This window comes from Cyphomyrmex costatus, unplaced genomic scaffold, assembly GCF_001594065.2.
Source record: "Cyphomyrmex costatus isolate MS0001 unplaced genomic scaffold, Ccosl1.0 scaffold193, whole genome shotgun sequence".
Lineage (NCBI taxonomy): Eukaryota > Metazoa > Arthropoda > Insecta > Hymenoptera > Formicidae > Cyphomyrmex > Cyphomyrmex costatus.
The window spans coordinates 4945030-4952169 of NW_017275965.1; positions in this window are offsets into that span (position 1 = coordinate 4945030).

The following is a 7140-nucleotide window of genomic DNA, read 5'->3' on the forward strand; positions in this document are numbered from 1 at the left end:
GTATTGCGAGAGATCTAAGGACGAATCTCGAGCGGAGAAACTTTCTACGAAGAAAACGTAGGAAAATTCGTCGTGAACGAAAAACTAAGATTTTTCGCGGTCAGATATATGAAAATGAAATAAAGTCAGAAGGAGAAGGTCCTAAGCTTGCAAACAACCCGACATTGAGTCCGATTGCGCGAAAAAAAAGCGAATAACTCACAGTGCCGTAATATGCCGTCCAATAGAAAAGTACATAGCATAACTCGCAATTTAACGAGTATGCTTTGACGGACTTTATCATGAAAAAACAAGTAAGATGACAGAAACGGACGATGACAGAAATACTTTTCGAATATGTACGCCTATGGTGAATGTATATATGAGAGCTGGGATCACATAGCGTCTCTTCGACGCGTTTCATATACATATATATGCCTTCTGTCCTTTATCTCTTTTTTGGCATGAAGTATTTTACCAAAGTCTAACAGAACAAGAATAATCATTTTATTTTCATTCATCGTCAAAACATCGTGTAAGATATATCTATATATTTTATTTATGTCACGGTAACGTGTATGCGTATATATCATATGTATGTACTTTCAATAGATAATAAATCATCTTTAAAATAATACCACACAATGATATGAATTTATTGTACAGCTATAATATTTTTTAATGTAATATGATAAGAACTAGTAAAAAATTGAGAAATTAATTAAGGAGGTCCTATATTCAGCTTATAAAATGTTTGCAATATTAAAAATTAAGTGATAGTCCAATGCCATATGCCGAATGATATGAAGAATTGCACACATCGGAAACGACAGTAAAATATTGTACTACTAAATGAGAGAGCCCCAAAAACAATTTTATCATTTCATCAATATTCATATGAAACCAATACCATTAAGCAATGCTTCTTCATTTTCTCGTTATATATGAGAGAAATCCTAAATCTAAATCATCTAATAATAAAATTAAACTATAAATTATAATAATATAAAGAATTTTTAACAATAATTAATTATTATATAACTGTAATATATTAAATATATAAATTTTTAATTAGAATTTTCTCGTTTTTTATAATGCAAAGTATAAAGAAAAACGGTTTAAATCGAACAGTGTAATAAGATTTTTTTAATCAATAGTTTACAATATTACTAAGAAACATAAAATGAAAATATAAAAAATATATAACAAAAACTGATTTGTTGCTTCTTTTCCGTGATGCTAATCAATTATTTCAATTCATATCGTAAACAACTGTCACCATATGTTTTGACCATTCATATGTTGAACATATTTTCATGTCAATAAAAATTAACAGTTAATTAATTTTAATTTAAACATTAATATAAGATTCATTGATTAAATTTTAAATTAAACGTGAAAAATTTGTTTAATTTACATATTTTATAAGTTAAAGCTTTAGAACTTCAATTTTGTAAATATAAAATCTATAAAATAAAATCACTAAACTTTCAAAATTGAATAAATCGAAATGATTTGATTATAAATTTTATAGAAACAACAATAATCAACCTTTTAAATAAAAATTGTTTTATTAATAAAATTTTTAATTAAGGTTAAAATAAAATATTTAAAACACATTCAGAAATTTTTCAATTTTTATATTATTGTCATTTTATATTATCAACATTGCGTTTATATATTATTAAAATTATTTCCATTTTTATTTGCTTATAAGAGAGTAGTTTAATGTTTTAAATAGATATCTCTTCGCCGACATAGAAAAATTTTTTATATAAACGTTCGAATGACGATTTTTATGGCAACACGTTAGGAAAGACGGCGCCAAATATGATTTAAATCGAAAGCGGTGAAAGTACTGACGTTTAATACTGATTAAACTTCAAGGTCGTAAGCAAGACAGAAAGAAACGCGACAAAAAAGGTCAAGGTTGCGTGGGAATGAAAGCGTATCCTAGTTCGCGAAGTGAATTTTCCAAATCGATCGCGTCACATTTGAAGAGCCGCCTCAATCGAGCTCTTTTCGCATCTAGCACCTCTTTCCGACTGGGTTTACTTCCTGAAGATCTGACTTCCTTCTGCGAACAATGTTGATTTTTTGACGAAACGCATACGGTATCGATAACTACTTTCGTTTCATTCGCTTTCTTTGGCCTACAATCGAAGATTGATAACACTATTAGAGTTTTCAATAATATTATTAATTTTTGTATGTACTTAAATGTGTAATTTAAACAGAAATGCAATTAAATGTAATTAAATTTAACTTGATGTGTCTGCAGACTGAGAAAAGAAATTGTGAAATAAGTTCAATTAGTGATTTCTCTTGTTAAACAGATGTCAAGTTAACAAATATTAATTCGCCAAATTCTTTTAATTCGTTATGTGTATCATTTAACCTCCACATTTTATAAATATTCCAATGAGCTCAGCTAAATATAAATATGATAAAAATACTAAATATCTTTATTTACAATCGCTGTTAAAATTATGTGTCGCCAGGAAACCGAGATAACCTCGGGACTGCGAGGCAAGACGGCCACGATCGTAAAATTTACGTTCACGCGAAAGAGAAACTTACAATATTGTCGGTGTAACGATCGGTGCTTGGGACCGCTCGCAGGAGGCGTTGGCCGACATTTCTTTTCACGTGATTACAAAAATAAATTTCTAACAGTGACACGAGAGAGTTTGAAAAAGCCTGTGAGAATTTCAAGAGGGTTTACTTCGATGCGTTTCTCGACAGGGTCCCCGAAGTCACTTTCAAAAATAACTTCGTTTACGGCAGGATCGAATTCGTTCGCTTTATAAATAATCTCGCTTTGTTGGACGACGTGTGCGTTGCCGACAGCCATGAATGAACGTAAACCCGCGAGCTGTTCCCTTCGTTCGTTGGAGCGCCACGCCGCCGTGCGTTGTCATTGCCGTTCACTTTGCTCAACGATCGACGGGTGCCTGATAAATTACACATTAATTAATCCTTCGCGTGAGACGTGTAAAAAGTGCACGTACGTAAAAATGCTTAATCGATCACGAAACAATTTTCTTAAACGTAGGTTATTCAAAATAATTCTTTTATAATAACCATCTAGGTATACATAATTATATTTTATTTTTAGGTATAAAAAAGACATGAAATTTCATGTAAATGTAACGGAAGCAAATTTCAAGCAGGTACATTGAAATCGTTAAATCTAAGTTATTTATAATTTCATGCTCATTGTGACAACATTGTAAGATTTTAATGTACCTGCTTGAAATTTGCTTCTGTGAAATTATGAAATTTAATGTAAATATTTTTAACAGTGGGTAATGTATTCAGCTTTAATTTGTTACTAATAATAATTTAAGCAATCAGAAACAGAAAATGTAAAAATGTCTATAAATCACTATTTGCTAAATATTATTGAAACTGTTTATTATGTATTCAACATGTCTCAAAAACAACTTCTACATAGTATTTATTGCGTAATATTATTTTCGGTTGAATAGTTATCAGTCTGACGTAATAATTATATTGAATGCAGTCTGGGAATGAATGGGCAACAAGATGAAATTCGGATTCATTATACCAATAAAAACCATTTATTTTCTGACCGAGGCAAACGAGATTGCATTCTAAAAAATAACGACGACGTCTATACTTCTCAGATTTAATTCGAGTCGATCGAAGCGGTCTGTCGAATAGTTTTGAAACAACACATTGCCGTCTCGCCGAACAGTTAAGCACTTCTGGATCCGCTTGGCCACTCGGTCGTTCGAGTCATCGATCATGCTTAATTGCATCCATCGTCCGCATCGCCGATATCACCCTGTCATGTGCTAATACATTATGCACGTCTAGTGATCGAGATTCAAATAACGTAGCAAAAAGAAAGACAAAGAGAGAGGGAGAGAGAGAGAAGGGAAAAGAAGGAGGATATGTGTATTTAAGAAAAATTCAAGAGTCATTTATCGAGATGGCTGTTCCAATTTAGAGAAGTGATATTAATCAATGTATTGCGAAAGAAGTGCAATGAAAAAATCTCACTAAAAATGACGTCATGATGCCCCGATTTATATACAAGTTTCACACTCACAGTAATTCGTGTTGAGAGCTCATTATCGCGCGGCGATTCTTCTGCTTCATATGACACTCAGCAGGATTCGTGATTATATAAGCGCACGCATTGTGTTTCCCCTGACTTCGAATAAGAAAAATTGACTCTGTGAATTTTAACCAACTGATTGAAAATCCGATAAGACTATTTTTAGAGCGTTACAGAAAAAACAGTTCATTTCGTTAGAATATTTATAAAGTATTACTTAATGTTTCGTAAAATCAAGTTGCTTCGCAAAGTTCTCACGAGAAAATTGTGTTAAATTTTTTTATTATCTTAGTATTGTAATAATTACTTTTGTTGTTACAAGTAGATTATATGATTAATATGATTTAAGAATCATTAAAATTATAAATTATTTTGAAATCTTAATTTTATTATATAGAGGATTCAACGTCACGTGTTGAATGATATAAAGGATTGCATGGAATCAGAGCGGAAACAGTAGTGAAAATCTTACACCGACAAACGAAAGTGTATGTTGCGAAGACAATTCCATTACTTCATTAATATTTTTGCTTCAAGTTCGTTAAAATTTTGAAAATTAAATTTTTTAATTTTTCCTTAAAATTGTATAAAGCTCTAATTCGTAAACACTAATGGTATTCTATTTTGTATTTTTAAATTTAAAAACCCTAATCTATTATAATATACATACTATAAGCACTATGTCTAATTAAAATTTCCGTTATGCATATGTATTTTAAATTTAATTAAAATCCATAAATGAATTAAAACCATAAAAATTAAATCTGTGACAAATTACATTTTCAAGCCCGTGAAAAGACACGTACATTTAAATTCATATTAGCAGGATGAGACGTTTCGCTTTTCTCAATTCATTTGAGAAATTTGGAAGGTGGCAGTTAATAGCACACAGTTACACAGGTTGAGCGATAAAAATAGTTTCTCATGCGAAGTTGTGTTCAGCCAGTCGGAGGGAAAAGTAACCGTTTCCCACGAAACGAAGGGTCGATTACATCGAATCCACTCGAGCTTTAAAGCAATTCTCGTTCTCGCCTCGTACATATATGTTTATACTCACTATCACGCGTGCCGCTGCGTATTTGTGCATATTTACAATGAATCTTAAAGGTATATTCACAGTAAGAAATCTTCTCTTTGCTGTCTCCTTAATTTGTTAAAACGTATCTATCTTTGTATAATATAAAAGTATAGATAATAATAAAAATAAATATAAACGCAAATTTATTTCTTCAAGAATTTTACATTTAATGTTATCATCAATTTTGAATAGACAGAAAATTAGGCTTCAACTAAAAAAACGATTAATTTAAAAAGATTACGCGAGTGTCGTGACGTGTGTAGTAACGTTTTTTGAAATTAAGAGAATTATAAATTGAACGTTGATAAAGTTACTTTAATATTTTCAACAGTAATTTTCTTCTATTTGTTTCTCTTCATTTTTAAAACTTAATTTTTTTGTTATAAAAAACTCATTTCTTTCGTAGCATTTCTGTATCATTCTCAAATTTGTCAGAGCGGATTTCGCTTAAGGAACGAGTCAAGCAATCTACTCAGGGAAAGTGCTGTCCTACTTGTGTATACCCACCACCATCTGATACAGCACCGCACTCACTATCGTCGCACTACAGTGCGCTGCCATTGCTAATGTGGGTAGTACTACTGCACACAGCGAGACTGATAGTTGCAACGTCATGAGCGAACACACCTATGCGAAGCACTCGTTCGGGACGCCTTTATGTAATCGAGCGTGTAACGTGGCGCGAGCGTGTCGCAAGATTTCATGAATGAATCACGCGACTCCATACCTCGAAACCGATCGACGATAGCGAAAAAGAAATTATACGTATCTTGTCTTGACAAACTCATGAAAATAACAGAGCATGTAGCATAAATGTATCAATGAATGTAATCCAATACTAAAATTCACCAGAAGTAAATAAACATTGATTCTAAACAAATTTGTGTTTTTAAAGCAGAAAATTTCTAAAACAGAATTTGTATTTTTAAAGCAGAGAATAGTAGAATAGATGTAGGCAATCGAGCTGTAGGCAAATGAGACGTAGATAAACGGTGCTGAAGGCAATCAATTTGTAGGCAAAAGCTCTCTTCTCTAAACACTGATTACTACACACAATTGTATAGAATAATGCAATTTTACTTCATTGAAATTGTATTGTATTTTTAATTATAATTTTTAATTTTTTATGTTCTGAAAAAATGTCTCCACGGAGAAAAATTATTTTTACGTACCTTACAAAACTAGTTCAAGTATTCTAGCTGTATATTTTTGCCGAACTTATAACAAATTTTACTTGTCTAAAAATAAAAATACCAGAGGTGTGAGGTAAAAAATACATTGCAATTACAATAATTTAAACATATATAAATTATTTACCTTATACAGTAAAATAAATCATACTATTCTCAAGATACAGTATATACTTATAATAGATATTACTGCTTTTAAATAATTCAAAATTATTAAGCATTCAATTACAATCCGTAAATACAGTATTTAATATCTTTAGTTAAAACCGCGTATGCGATACGCTATTCAGAGGTACGTTTCGAGATCTTTCCCGCGATCTTCTAGTTACGTTTCCCCGCGGTGCAGCCTTTGTGTATCGGAACAACACGCGATTATCGTTGCTCTAATCGCAGGTCACTATGAGTCATGTAATCAGATATTCGTCCCACAGTGTAAAATATTTTATGAATTAATGCATGAGTAGGTTTGCTGGATGTAATGAATGTATAATATAAACATACGTTTTCGCTATGGGTGTCTTCTCGTTCTATTCGAGCTTAATTTTAAACGGCTTAGAACTTGTGAAACGTCGCGGAGACACGGTTGCCGCTTTCCCGGGAGTGCGGCGATTAGCTTCTTGCCTTTTATTCCAGGAAGATCTGTACGTGGAACAGAACAAAAAAGATTTTCGGAGGCAGGAAAGCGCAAACGGAGAAATCCGGTTAATTGGTCGAGAACCGGACGAGACCATTCGTTAGCTCTCAGTTAAACATATTCATGTATTCTGAACACCGAATCACGGAATCAACCGCTGCAATTTCCAGAG